Source organism: Nuphar pumila, chromosome 10, assembly GCF_984573655.1.
Source record: "Nuphar pumila chromosome 10, dmNupPumi1.hap1.1, whole genome shotgun sequence".
NCBI lineage: Eukaryota > Viridiplantae > Streptophyta > Magnoliopsida > Nymphaeales > Nymphaeaceae > Nuphar > Nuphar pumila.
In genome coordinates, this window is record NC_143258.1 from 98,796,003 (window position 1) to 98,811,108 (window position 15,106).

Genomic DNA, 15,106 nt, shown 5'->3' on the forward strand with positions numbered 1-15,106 from the left:
ATCTAGTATGAGTCAATGAAAAATATAGGTTTAAGAAATAAATTTTTCTAACCTTCTTTAGGATGTGTGTTTTGATCCCATGCGTGAGTGACAAAAGGGGAAAAATAAAATTGGTTTTGATAAAAAGTTTTTTGTTTCATTAAATCATGTTTGCTTTTGAAGTATCATAAGGTCCAGATATCAATTTGTAGGATTTGTATTTTTTTTATCTAGGCATGTACAAATGTTTAATCTCAACATGATCCGGTTTGTGATGGTTCTTGATTGATAATTTGGCCTAAATAGGAAATCTGGTATTTTATTTTTCTGTGAAAGTTCTATAGCTAACATCCCACTATTATTTCACAACTCAATTAAAATCAACATCAAATAATTTAGTAATAGTTTACGAACGAGTGCGAATGAAATTTAAATAGTTGTCCAAACGATATCCTGGGAAATACAAAAATTAATGGTTCTTGGTGCCAATACATAATTTGCGTCCGTTGTCAATTTATCAGAAAAACAAATGTCGTGTTAGAAAATTTGTGACATGGGTTTGTAACAGTTTTCAATCTCATTTGTTGAATAAGAAGCCATTTACACTAGTTTAAGAGTGTAATGACCCCAAAGTGACCCTAAAAAAATTTGTGGTTTTTTTAAAAAATATATTATTTTAAAACATTGTGAAAGGATATCTCAGGGACTTGGGGCATATTACAAATTTAATATACACAACCCAACATACATCTCACACGTAGAATAAATTAAACCATAAAATTATATTTAATTACATTTAATATAATAATCCCCATTGAGGGTTAAATAAGTTTGCAAAACAATAAACTCTATAAGAATTATGGACACCATATCATACCCCTGGCTTGTTACAACAAACTGGTTCATTCATCACATGTTCTCAAAGTTCAAGACAGTCATCAGTGGCATCTTAACACATAATTTATATTTTATTAATTGGGTCTCACACATGATCCTCCATTGAAATCATAAATCAACATCCTCAATCATAACATTAGGAATCAACACCTAATATCAGGATGTCAAGGATATCAATATCTATTAACGCCACTTTTTTTATATACAGAGTCTAACAACACCGCCTTCAACCAAAGTGACAAGAGTTTTCTACAACCATAGCCGGGAACATGAACCACTTATCGAGTTTTTATAAAAACAATGCATACGATGCTTAATATCCTCACGGTCTCCTATGACTGTCATTCGAAATTTTCACCATTTCATAAGACCACCAAGAAAAATAATAATATATTATTTGGTCTCTTTTATCATTATTGATCAATTAAGGGTTATTTTCACAAAAACTATTATGCAAATCAACATGCATTAATACCTTTGGTCTTTGCCCTGTCAATTTTAACAGTGTAATTAATTAAAAAATAATATAAAACAATTTTGTAATGCATTTAAAATTTGTTATTTCTTGAGCAACATATGCACCTGGCTTTCAAAGACCCATCAGTGGTTGACACATGACCACTACACAATTTAATGAAATTTAAACAAAATTGCAACTTTCAATGAACACTAATCACACACAAATATACCAATTTGTGTTCACAATTCACAAAAACAATGCATATTAATAGCACACAAACAAATACATATTGTAGCATGCAATTCAAATTTATCATATTAACCCCCAAATCCATATTTTTAAGATTGACCAGATTCAACACCTATTAAGCTCATATTCAACTACATATAAAAAACTAAGCAGAGAAATCAAATTATAGGAAACAATCATATTTTTATAGATTAAGTTTTGACATAGGTTTAATAGAATTTCAGATTTTGTTTAAAAAATGATTAAAATTTCAGGGTGTTACAACTCGCGCATGGAGATCCGAAGGTGTTTATAACTAATGGCACCATTACCAAATGTTTCCACACACACATACATGTATATATTAAATTTTGACTTTTTTATACATATAAATCTACAAAGCCTTACCCTTGGGAAATATACGGTGTTCATGCCGCAACTTTTTTCAAGGGTTGAGAGAAATGTTGTCATAATTGGTATCTTCCTTTTTTCAAAAAGATTTAGGAAATAGGAAAAATTCAATTCTGAACTGAATCGAATCGGCCAATTTTTAACTAGTAGATGATGTGTCAAAAAAACATTTAAATAGTATTAAATTAATGCTTAAAAATAAGTAGAATCAGGTTGATTTTGTACCAAATTTTGGCAGATACAATGTAAAGTGGTTGATTCGCAATGATACTGACAACATTGGTTGATAGGGTTCATTATATTTTTGAGTAGAGCATTGTAATATAAGGGTCTGGGAGGTTTTACAGATGCCATGAAGGTAGAATGCAACTAGAAGGTTATGATGAGAGTTGAAGCCTCATTATTTATACTAGTATATTGTTTCATAGAGTAATCTGGTATCCTTTTCAACACATCGAAGATATTAAAGCAAATTAACTAACTCATTGTTTCTTATCTGTTTCACTTGAATGGACAATGAGATCGGATCCAGTCCCTGTTTGTAACAAAAAAGAGGGCTATCTTCTCCTTGCAAGTTGTTTCCAACTTAAGTTTTCTTATTTAAAGCTCTGAATATTTTTCGTAGAGAAATAATATACAGAGAAGCCATACTAGGATTTGTTGTGATGTAGATAGGCCCCACTAAGTGGACTTGGGCCTCCATCTCCAAAATTTCTTTCTCCTCTCAAGCACCTGCCTGTAAGATACTTTTTTCGTTTTGTCTTGCAATATTTTGTTGTCAAAAGCAGTGTGACAAATGTCACGAGATTTACGAAAATCTCGTGAGAAATTGCCTGAAAGTTTAAAACGACAATTTCTCGCAAGATTTTCAAAATACCATGAGATTTATGGAAAAAACATAAATACCGTGATTTAAACATGATATTTACGTTTTAAATGGCTATTTATAGAAAAAAATTTATGTATCTTATTTTTAAATATTTTTATTAATATATTTTATAAAAATAAATTTTATAATTTATTTTTTTATTCCAAGTTTTTGCCAAAAAATGCGAGAATTATGGATTTTTTTTATTTTCTTGAGAGTTTTTGAAAAATAAGAAATTGTCGATAAAAACATTTGTCACTATGGTCTTAAGATATAAAAAAAGCAGATAGGTGCAGTAATAGCAAGTATTGGAATCCTTAAGCAAGGAAGATATCCGATAGCCTCTTTTGAGATTACTAAATTGGCAAAAAAATAAAAAAACTCACTCTCTTAAGGAACCAATTACAGGGTTCGTTTGCTTGCACATTTTATGTGTGCAAATGATTTGCTTAGGAACCTGAAAATGGCAATGTGATTCCAAATTCATAATATTGCACAAGAGAAACGAAATTGCATTAGATAAGTTACGGGAACGTTTGCAATGATATACCAACGGGGGCTCTGCCTGCCTGGTAGGAAAAGTTAGTGCACGTCACCTTGTGTATAAACGTTGTAGGTTCTCTGAACACCTCAAATTTTTAAAAAAATTGTAAACATTTCTTTTTTGCCAATGACTCTCATTTTCTGAATAGTTGAGTCAGTTTTAATCTAAATTTGAATTATTTCTCAAATTCACTGGAATCAAAATTTATTTCCTATATTTGACTAAATTTCGGACCTAGATTCAATGTCAAAATCCAATTATGAGCCTTGTTATCCATTTCTTCAAAATGAAATTATAAAAATACAAAAAAAAATTTAATTACTTAGACAGTCCATCCGGTATCCGTTTGGATCCATTGCTCTGTATTTCTTGATTTGAAGTCCAAAACTCAAATATTGCCTGAAAACGCGAATTAAAACCCATTTTTTGAAGATTTTTTTAAAGAATAAATCTTGAATTCTCATAAAACCCTTCTTTTGTAAATATTTTTTAAATTTTGCAAAAATAGTTTAAGGTCATTTATTTTCTCATATTTTAAATTTTTTATTTCAAAAACATGAACAAATATAGAAAATACTAAGAAAATAACAAAAAATTTCAAAATAGAAAAAGAAAATACGAAAAAAACAGTTGAGAAGCCCCTATTTGTAAAAGTGGTTTTAGTGAAAACCATTTTTTAGAAATTTTTTACAAAGGAGCCACAGTTTTTAAAAACTTCAAAATAAAAAGGGACCCAATTTGAAAGATGTCTAACAGTCTCCCGTTATAAAAAGAGACCGCAGGGGGCATCGATATTCATCGTGTTTCACCCCCATACATTCTCCTTCACGAACCCATTTCACCATCGCATTTTCTTCCGATCTCTTCTTTATCCTATGCCTCTATCTCAGATCGCCCCTTCACCTTCCTTTTTCTTCCACCGCTTCTCATTTCCCCTACTGGGTCTTCTCATTGATCGAAGTTTGATCTCAGTAACAACAGTTGAAGGTAAGTAGTCTTCCCTTCCCTTTATCTTTTGTATTCTTTTTACGTTTTCGTATTGCATCTTTTTTTTTATCCTTCGTGATCTTCTTCCTCTTTGTTTCATTTCATCCAGTTCTTATTTTCTTTCTTCCTTCCTAGTTATTTCCATTAAAGCATCCCTATAACATCGATTTGCTTATAGCAAAATTGGTTTACAAATGTGTGATATTAAGGGAATGGTATCATTCCAACATCTCTTTTCTGTTTTTCTTTTCTTTTCTTTCCTTTTTTGAATATACGATTAGTTAGTATCCCCCTTCGTATCTCTGGTTTTCTTGCATATATGATTTTCAATTTTCCCTGAATAATCGGTTTTTGTTGATCCCCTATTGATTTCTGAATTCCTTTTTTGTTTTGATCGTCCGTTAATCTGATTTTTTTTAATGTTGGTAATATGTGGCATCGCATATAGCATATGTGTGTTGTCCTCTTTCATCTGATTCATCGCTATCCTTGTACTGCATGGAACAACGTGATTTATGTATCATACCCATGCCCTGCGTCTTCAGTTTAGATCTTGTTTTATCCCGTAGCATATCTTTACTATGCTTAGTCCTTAGCATTCTAAGTTCATTTTATATTCACTATCGTAATTCATCCCCTGATCCGCTATTGAAGTCATGTATCATCAACTTTCCCTGCATTTTTTTTTACATATCATTGTTCTCATCTCATCCCACGATCCTGGTTTTGTTATTAGTTTTGTAAAGTTATTTTAACTCGGTTTATCAAACCTGATGCATCATTTCCTCTTGGTTTATTTTCCTTATTCCCTTTATCGATTCATGTTTTATTTACATCTTTTCTTTTTATCATTTATAATAGATGTTATGCTTAAATATAGGCTCCCACTATTGTTAGTTGATCAGATACTGAGTCTGCAAGCTCTCTAGCTTGAGATCGGTGTCGATCACTGATCGCCTCCCCCCTGATTCATTTTATCAAAATGATTATTCTTCTTATTTACTATCGTATTCTGTTATGATTTCTTCTTCATCTTTTTTTCATTGGTTCAGAGGGGTAATCGTTACAGCAAGAGCCACCTGGGGATACCCTGATTGAGATCCTCTGTGTTTGGATTGTTGCCCTTTCACTTTGGTCACAATGCAGTATTATCAACGTTTTTACAAAATTTCGATGCCTACCATGATGCGCTCATTATGTTAAAAAAAAGGAGGTGGATTCATATTTAATTTTCTCAAAAAGAGAACCAGATTCTAATCCATTTCTCTGAGGCAAAATGCTAGTTCTCCCACATGTGATTTTACCATAAAGCTTGGATGTCGGTTTCTGTATATCTTGCTTAAACACATTGTGCTTTATCACAATTAGTTCTAAATTAAACTCAATCATGATGGGTTCATCCAGGAGGTATGATCTGACTTTTTTTTGGATCCTCATGGTTTTGGTAACTCGGTTCCTCTTCTATCGAGCATTTATGCTTGATTGGTTGGGAATTGTTCACTTAATCTAAAGGAAATTCTCGCTTTTTTAGGTTGTAAAGTATCTGCTGTAAAGGCAGGTTGTTACAGAGGAACCTCTGAAATTCATTAAGGGTAAAGGACCTTTGAAGAGAGAACGTATGGCTGATGTCATCGAGGCCTTGACTGGTGTGTATCTTTGAGTAAGGGTGGAAGTAGCATCAGCATATTGATAGGGCTTTTGAGAGGATCACTTCTTTGGTTTCGAGCAAACAGTAGGAGTTGCGTTCTCAGCTCCTTCAGGCAAAGTTAGAAGCTACTCGGGTGGGTAAATGGCTTATTGTGAACTTGCAATCCACCAAGGAATTCGGTTCTCACATGGTTTATGATGATACCTCCGAGGGCAAAAAGGTTTGCATTTATCGTGATCTGGTGAATATCCCTGTTGTTCTAGTCATTGACCCCATCACAAGGCAAAAGATGCATTCATGGGTTGGCATGGTTGAATTAGAGCGTTCGTTAGAAGACCTTCTTCCATGCATAGGTAAAGGTCCTAAGGATCATCATATTGCTCACCCCTACAACATGTTTACCTGCTAATACTTCCAGCTCCATCATCTCCACTACTCCATGTGCCACATTCACATCCATCTCATACTTCATCAAATGCATAACACATAACACCACCCTTATCACACCTCCCCTGCATATCCTCACTATAGCAACCATTTTCAAAACTACTTACACCTTCCATCCACAGCATCCACCTAATGTAAGCTACAACAATAGTTGTCACCCTTTCATCTCACAGCACTCACCTGCTGCAAATTGCACTGCTCATAATTACCACCTGTTAGCATCACATCACTATAGCACATCACCTCTTGCCACTGTTACACAAACATTCAAACTTCACCCTTTCACACCCTCACCACTTCACTTATTACATAGCACTTTCATCCTAGCTACACAACATCATATGCTATAAACATCCATTGTTCGCGTCATCCCTATACCTTTATCACTCACTCACCAGCTCCTCACCATTCTAGCACACCATGTCCACTCCTTCATAGGAGCATACGCATGCTACTTGCAACTTTCACATATATACCTACTACCACTCATTCCCCCGTTTCACCTATACTATTGGGCTCTTCACCAATCACGTGTAACAACCCCTCACTACACTTACCTCACTATAATTTCACCCTTTGCACAACATCCACCTAACCATGCCTTGTGCATGGTTGGTGTGCCTCACCTTCTGTCGCCACCATGTTGTGCCACACCTTCGTCACTACCCAACACATGCAATTCTACCTGCCACGTTGGCTACCTGAAATACCACACTTTGCATCTCTCATGTGCATACCATCTTACCCGCTCCCAGCATCGCCTGCATTGTCTTCACAAACCAACTATGCTGTTGCATTTTTAATCAGCTACTTGCTCCTTTCTACTAAATCCAACTGTTCCATCATTTTCTCTACCTACACACATTCAAAACCTCCTACACACTTGCATATCCACTACACAATTACACTAACACTCTGTTGTAACTTTATTTCATCTTTTTCACGTATTTTCTCTACAAACCACTGTGTGCCCTCCTCTCAGCATCATCATACCTCCTTATAGCATTCTTGCACTACATATCAGTGCATCATCTTATAGTTTCATTGCACCTCTGCAACCAAAGCAAAAAGTTGTTCAGCCTAGGCATTACTTGTTGCATAGATAGTCGGCCCAACATACACTCTTCAATTAGCACAAGCATTTATACTTAGAGTAATACACATGCATTCTATCCATTAGCTTAGGTGTTACATCTTCATTATATCTTAGGTTTTATACATGCATTTTTTTAGTCAACCTAAGCATATCATTTAGGCTATGTAAGCGCATCTTTTTAGGTAGCCTAAGCATATCACTTTCGCATTTGCATAGCATCTCATTTGACATTTTATCTCATATTAGTGTGTCCCTTGCATATTACATGCATATTACCATTATATTTGCATTTCCATGAGCACATATAGCATGCGTTCTAGTTCCAAAACAAACCCTTAGCTTTCCTTTTCATATTTTACGCTTTGCCTTATGCTAACTCTGTTTTTGCAGAAGAATGTGTAAGAAATGTTGGTTTCCTTCCTATATTAGAAATTTATCATTTCAATTTCAATTTAAAGTTGTAATAATTAGATATTAATGAGATTTTTACATTTTCTGCACTAGATTAGAATGCATGAGCATGTATATTTTCTATAAATGCTTGTTTCATATCATTTTCTCTTTTATTTCAAAAATTCACGAATGGGAACACGAATGACACGTGCACCATTTTATGAGAGGTAATTAATCCTAAGCAAATGACTCACATTGATGGTCATACTCAAAATGTGGGCAATGCTTAGGATTCTTATCTTTTATGGAATAACATTGGATCCACACAGGATCTTTTTAAAAAATCATCATATTTTATGACTTTTTTCTCATTTATTAGAATTTAACTTAAAATTAACTTAAAACATATATCAATGGCCATAGTCGAGATATATTGAGAGTTAATTTCATTTCAAACTATATAAAGGCACCAAAATGTGTTTTATTCTTTATTTGAATTTAAATATAGATTGTCTTATAATACATTTTATGACCACAGTGAGAGATGTATTATATTTTCAATCTTATTTTAATTCACTTAAATAATGAAATATGCTTTTCAAAATTCTATTTTTAAACATTCTTTTAATTCATTTCAGCATTTAGGGTAGAATTACATTATTTTTTTAAAGTATTTCAAGTTATTTTCAAAATCCAAATAATGTTGAGACAATTCTTCAAATATCTTCTTCATTTATCAAATATATCTTAAATTCTTATTCAAAATTCATTTTCCTATTTTCAATTCTATCTTGTTTTTAAAATTCAATATTCCAATTTCAAAGTTCAATTTAACTTTGAAATTTCAAATTCATCTCTAAATTCAAAACTCAACTTCTTATTTCAAATCAAATTTTAAAGTTCAATTCAACTTTGAAATTCTAAATTCATTTTCAAGATTTAATTTCAAAATCAATTCAATATTCCCGATTGATTTTTTAAAGTTCAAATCAACTTTAAAATCCCAGATTCATCTTCTGGTTTTAAAATCAAGTTTATTATTTATTTTTCAAAATCTCTAAAATTTCATCTAAAGATTGAGTCTTAATTCTCAATTTAATTCATTTATCCAAAATCAGGGTTTTGAGATTGATTCTGAATCTCAACAATTAAGTTTTTTTTAAATTCAAGTCCACTTTCAAATTCAATCAGGATTTCTCAAATCCAAATCCATCTTCAAGTTCTATCTGAATTTCTTCAATCCAAATCCAAATTATATATGGGTTCTAGAATCCAGATCCATCTTCTAATTCCATATTGGAATCCAGATTTCAAATCCAATTCCATCTTGTATTCTAGATTTAAAATTCAATTCCACATTGGATTCTAGATTTCAGATTCAATTTCAAACAGGATTCTAGATTTCGAATCCAATTCCATCTAGAATTCCAAATTTCAAATCCCATTCCATCTTGGATTCAGATTTTCAAATCTGGATTCCAATTCCAACTCTATTTTAAATTTTACTTTCTCAAAGTCTAAATTCAATTTCCAAAATAAAAAAATTCTATTTCAAGTTATGAATTCAAAACTCAAAACCAAAGATCCCTTTTCAAAATCGATTCTTGAAAATCGATCCAAATTCAAAGTTCATCTTGATTTTAAAATTTCATTCTTACTTCAAATTTTCTAAATTTCAATTCTCTTTTTCTCTTCATCCAAGATTTATTTTCCAAATTCTGATTATTCCGAGACTTAGAATTTCAAAGTCTTTTCTTCCATATTCATTTCTCAAAGTTCTAAGTTAGATTCAAAGTCTAACTTTTTCAAATCAATTTCAATCTTTCAAAGCATTTCTTGAGGTATCTTCAAATTATTTCAAAATCACTTGAAAAATCCCAAATATTCTAAATCATTTTTCTCAAAAGCATACATCTCTGCATTTGCATTGCACAAGCATGATTCTTTGTGCATTTAGACTTAGAATAAATTCTTAGACAATATTTAAGCAAAGCAAAATGCATAAAATTCGATCCTTGGTTCGATTATCCTTGGTAAAGGCGCCAGGAACGGTTGAACCTCGTACCGAAGAGCTAATCCCGTCTCTTCATTTTCTCATAAACTTTAAAAAACAGAGGCGAGTAATTTCAAAATATTTTCAAAATTAAGGTCAAGTGAGACCTTTGCAAAAGAGTTCCTCTCTCTTTCTTTCTTTTTCTCTTCTCTCTTATTTTCTATCTTTTATTTCTCTTTAAAAGGGAATAGAGACTATAAAGGAAAAGAGAGAACCAAGAGAAATTTTTTTGCAATAATCAGAGGTTCAAAACCCAATGGTATAGTTGTGTAACTGGTAGGGGTCTGCCTAACCCCAACTTACCTTTCCAAAGAGAACAAACAATGTTTGTAATGTTATGTGATTCTTGGAATTTCTCAATTTCTCGTGGTTGCAGGTCACGATCACAACACTTTCCCGTGTTTAGTTAATCACAAGAAAGTGCGAGCTATGAGTGTGATTCTCACATGAAAATACTTTACCTTCATTCATGTCAAAGTTGTCACAGGACTTGTTGGATTCTTCGTTGTGATCACTTGTCCCACCGACTATAGGCAAACACGACATTTACACAAAAAAAACATTCTCATGATTGTTTACCAATGCGATGATGAATTGAACAACCATGCAACAATGTTGGTCGGCAATCAAGCTTGTAGTTGATATGATAAAATCTTCGAGTAGCAATAACTAGCGTCTCTATCACGATGTGCTCCCCGAGTTGATCGCCTAGTGACAGTTGGAATCCCATAATCGCTGATGAAATCCAATATTGTTTTTTGAAATGACAATGACAGTGTCATGACCCCTACCAGTTATATAACTATTCCAATGGGTTTTGAACCTGCAACGTCCCAACACAAGGTGACATGCACTAGTTGCTCCTACCAGACGAGCGGAGCCCTGTTGGTGATTGTATCGTGATTTGATACCAATGTATGCAAGAAATCTATGTCACCAATATTCATTATGATGCTACTATTGAGAAATAGGAAAATAATGAAAAAAAATATGCAGTACAAATATTCATTTACAAAAAAAATATCACGAGCCAACTTGCACAATCCTTAAAATGAGTATTTATATGGAACAAAAGAAAACCTTAATTACAATGGATTCAAGATGAATCCATTATCTTGCAAATATCCAAATCTAAATAAAAACTCAAATAAAAGCTTAAAATAATGATTGGACACATATGGATCTTTTGGACTCGACTTGCACGATGTTGCACTATTGTACCCTTGTTGTCAGCCAATTTTGACCGTTGGTGCAGTCTCATGATCCTTCATTACTCAGCCCTCCAAACTAAGGGTGGGCAACAAGCCAGGCAACCTGATGGGCCAAGCGGACCTTGCCCACAATTGGCCAGATTTGGGTTAAGGTTTTAGGCTCAAGCCCGTCAGCTATCATGCTGAAACCCATACATGGGTCGGATCGAAGTCGGCCTGTGGCTATTAGGCTGACTAATCGAGCTTGGGCTATTGAGCCAACTTGACAAGCTTGAACTGTTTATTGTTTTTTATTAATATAAAAACTAAAAAAACAAATAATTACATAACAACAATGATAATTATTAAATTCCTAATTAATTGCACTAATTTTATAAAAAACTAGAAAGATATTTAGTTAGGTACATAAAAACTTGTTAATTATTTATTATTTACCTGATTAGTTGGGTTTGGGACCCACTTCATATTGCCTCATTGAGCCAATGGGTCTGGTCATGGGTTTCTCTTCAAAACTGAGGCCATTAAGAACTAGTCCTCACTTAAAGCCTAGCAAGCCAAGCTCTAAACAGGCCCGGTTCAGATTGGTGCCCACCCCTACTCCCAACCTCCAATGTTGTGAGTATCAATTTGAATTAATTTTTGAAATGATTACGACAAACAATTGATTAGATTTTAAAAGTAAATCAAGCTGAATAAACCATTTTTGCTAATTTTAATAATAAAAAAACAAATAAAAGTCTAAATAAATATATTAAATATTATAAATTATTAAGGATATTAAAATCTAAAATGTTGGTCAAGGTCTGAATTGACTAGGCTAATGCTACATGAAAAGGGAGACTCTCACCCAAACATTTGTGAACAAGTGATTGGTAGAAAAATGGTTTGTTCTATTTTCTTGTTATTTATCATACTTTCCATTGTTTTAAATTTTGGTGGTGCTCGACCACTTTCAGTTAGGCACAAGACAAAAAATGACTACGCTCGTGCCACCCATTAAGGAGACGCTAACCTAGAAATTTTGTGGATAGTGGCAAATAAAAACTTAGTCACACATATATATTTTTTTGTGGAAGGGGGTTGCACAACCATTTTTTGGACAACCATTAGTCAATGAATGGCTTCAACTAGAAGCGACCAATCTATTGCTAACAAAATGTACTTTATGTACCTTCCATGAGAATGAATATTTTAGTCATAGCAATTTTTGCTAAAAAATGCTTTGAAATTCATTTTTTAGTTGACAATGCCACTATTGAGAAAGATGAAAAAGTAAAGCTCAATGGTCGTTGTGATGTTGACCATGGTCTATTTCGTTTGAATGTAACTTCTTATTTAAGTAATGTAATGAATGTTTCTGCTTATATTGATTGTGCACTCAATGTATATGCATATTTATGACACATAAGGTTAAGACATGTGAATGTTAATAAAACCAAAATAATAATTTGCATAAGATTGTTACCTTTACTTAAAATATATAGAATTTGAAAATGTGATATCAAGAAAAATGTCTAGAAAAACATTTTCTAAGGGTAGTAGGACGTGTGACTTACTAGTTATACTAGATATACATATAAGTGGACCAATAACAATAGAAATACATAAAATAAATTAAATTTTATCACATACATAGATGATTATAACATATATGGATACATCTACATGATCTCTAGGAAATTTAAAGCTCTAAAAAGCTTAAGACATAAATCAAGTTATTAGATTTGATAAGGGGGGGTAATATAACTTTGATGAGTTTAAGACTTTCTGAAATGATAATAACATAACTTCTCATATAAATATGCCTTATACATCTCAAAAAAAACATGTATCAAGAATAATGAATAAAACTCTAATGGATATGTTAAGATTCATATTGACACATGCAAATCTTTCAATAAATTATGGAGAGAAACAATAATCATTGCCATGTATATTCTAAATAAGTTTTTTTATAAGAATTTATAGCTTACACATCATGAGTGGTAGACTAACAGGAAGCCAGACTTGACTCACTTGCGAAAGTGAGGGTCACTTGCTCATATGTTGATTTTTAAACAGATGAAAGACAAGTTAGATAGGAAGACTATCAAGCGCATATTCATGGGGTACCCAAAGGCATATTTAATATATAATTTGAGAGAGAATTTATAGAAAAGCAGAGAAGTGGAATGCTCATAAACCAAAGAAAGCGGTTTTGATCATGAAGATGATGATATCCTTCTTAATATCATAAATGATTTTGTGGTACCTACTCAAGAGTTATAGCATAATGATCCAGTTGTGAATGATGATCAAACTTCACAATCAATAACTGGATATAAAAAAATAAGAACTCCTTATTCTTATTTAAATGATTATTACACATTATTGAGCTAGAAATTATGTTAGTTCATGGTCTTGAATGAAATTATTGATAACTTTAATTTTGATGATGAAGTTGCTTTTAATGAACTTGAACATTTGATGAAAGCAATGAAATACAAGATGAACTCCATAGAAAAGAATATAGTTTGATAACTACTTACCTTTTTTTTGACGAGAGTTGAGGTTAGGCTGGCTTCTGCCAATTATACAACTATGCCATTGGGTTTTGAACCTGCAATGTCCCAACACAAGGTGACATGCACTAGTTGCTCTTACGAGACAAGCAGAGCCCCCGTTGAGAACTACCTTGCTTAAACAATACAAGGCAATTGTGGTAAGTGGGTCCTCAAGATAATGCTCAAGACAAATCAAACCATTGATAAGTTCATGGTAAGATTAGTTGCAAAAGGCTATTCTCAACGAGAAGAGAGCAAACAAGAATAAACTTGTTTTTTTTTAGCTTGACCTCTATTCGTATTATTATGGCATTGATAGCTTATTTTGACATTGGTCTATATCAAATGGATATGAAAATGATATACTTAAATGATGAATTAAATAAAAATATTTTTAATGGAGCAACCAAAAGGTTTTAAAATTTAAGGTCAAGCAAACAAAGTATACAAGTTGAATAAATCCTTGTATAGATTTGAGCAATCACCTAAATAGTAGTACTTGACATTTTATTATGCTATAACCAAGTTGGGTTATGAGGCAAATAGTATATACCACTGTGTATATGCCAAGAATTACGTGAGTAGGATTATTGTGTTATCCCACTATGTTATGACATATTAATTACATAAAATGAGATACACATGATAAATTAGACCAAGTGATGGTTAAGTTCTTGATTTGAAATGAAGGATATAATGAAGTCTCGTATATCCATAAAATTAAAATACAGATAAATAACAAATTGAGATTGATATGGCTAAGTAAACAAAAATATTTTCTCCATATTCTAAAGATATTTAAAATTAAAAGTACCAAGGCAAAAGATACTCTTATAACAAAAAGCCTAAAACTAAGTAAAAATGATTGTTCAATATATGAATAAGAAAAGTTAAATGTTATTTATGCTTAGACAATTGGAAGGTTGATGTATACAATACTTTGCACTATACCTGGTCTTAGTTTTGTTGTAAGTATAGTTAGTAGATATTAAAGTAATATTGGGGTCCCTCATTAGTAAGAAATGAAGAAGTTATTTCGATATCTAAAAAGAACTAAAAAACCAAGCTATGTTATCAGTCAAATAAATTAAAGCTTGTGGGTTATTCAGATGCGCTTTGCTAACGATGGAAATGAAATAAAGTTCACCTTTTGTTATGCATTTATGTTAGGAAGTGGGCCAATTGCATGGTCATGCAAGAAGCATGGGTGTGTGACACAACATACCTAGGAAGCCGAGTTTATTTATAAGGCATTGGGGTGTGAACCAATACTACCCATAAAATGATGTAGGCCCATTCCAATATGCCAAACCCCTTGGGTCTTGCTTGGGCCATCTTCAA